This window comes from Plasmopara halstedii, assembly GCF_900000015.1.
Source record: "Plasmopara halstedii genome assembly, contig: Scaffold_54, whole genome shotgun sequence".
Taxonomy (NCBI): domain Eukaryota; phylum Oomycota; class Peronosporomycetes; order Peronosporales; family Peronosporaceae; genus Plasmopara; species Plasmopara halstedii.
This window is the reverse complement of record NW_020186975.1, coordinates 449,272-450,430: the sequence shown is the minus strand read 5'-3', so window position 1 is coordinate 450,430 and position 1,159 is coordinate 449,272.

The window sequence follows — 1,159 nt, the reverse complement described above, 5'->3', positions numbered from 1 at the left end:
CGTAATGGTATCTGTGGGGTTTGAACCCACGCAGACTGGCATGTCTAGCGGATCTTAAATCCGCCCCCTTAGTAGTGAGTAGCCGTTTGTTGTGAAAATCTCCGACAAAATATCGAGTTTGACCCGGCGTCTGATACTCAGTCTATGTATGATTCCTGATCAGCCTCTTTGCGACATAACGCAGCTAAAAAGGCTAATTAATTCCTAACTTGGTTGGATTTTGTCTTTAAATGTGGCCCATGAAATCTTAGCTAGACGTTAAAGTGATGTGATTATTTATATGTACCAGGAATTGCTAAAGATCTCAGCATCATAGCTGATATCTAATCGAGAATAATTCAAAACATATTTTTGCCACCCGATTTCGACAAAATCATACTTGAAACGATGCTGGAACTGTAAATATTACTAGAGTTCTAATGCTCGGTAAGCTGAATGAATTTGCGGCCTAATATCTATAAGGCGGTAAGCACATCTATCTGCAAAAAGAGACGCGACAGCGTGTTGTAGAACCCTCACCGAATAAATCGGCGTATCTGGACAGCCAGCCATATTTGGCAGAGTATTGGCCGACCATCAAAATATATTTAGTACTTTCTTCCAAATAACGTGTCTGATGATATCGGTATTGTGGTCTTTGTAGACTGCTGCCACGATGTCATGCTGTCATCAACAATGATTTTTGCCAATATGGCTTGCCAGAAGTCGTTGTACTTTAATAGATTTGCAGTAAACAACTAATTTTGAGCAGGCATTGTTGAGGTGCCAATCCCCAAATTGGATAAATCAACAACTGACTGATGGTCAAAGACAGTTGAAGCCACGCGCACGTCTCCTGGTGGAGCTTTGGCGAGTCATGAACCCACTTCTGCTAGGAGACAGAAGCACTATTGGCGAGAGCACTGGACCGAGACGGTTAACGTGGGAGACATTGGAATGTCCGAGTTGGTAAAAACCAACGGTGTATCGGGCAGGTGTCCCGAGCGTGGCTCTCCGGCTGATCGCGGAGTGGCACGTAATCCACTGAGCGCTGCTCAAGTATCAAAACAGTCGCTGCATGTCATGCGTGACATGGTCGGCCAAGGGCCAAGGCATCGAGGTAGAGCTCTCCGTGATGCACGTGATGTGGCACGTAATCCACTGAGCGCTGCTCGAGTAT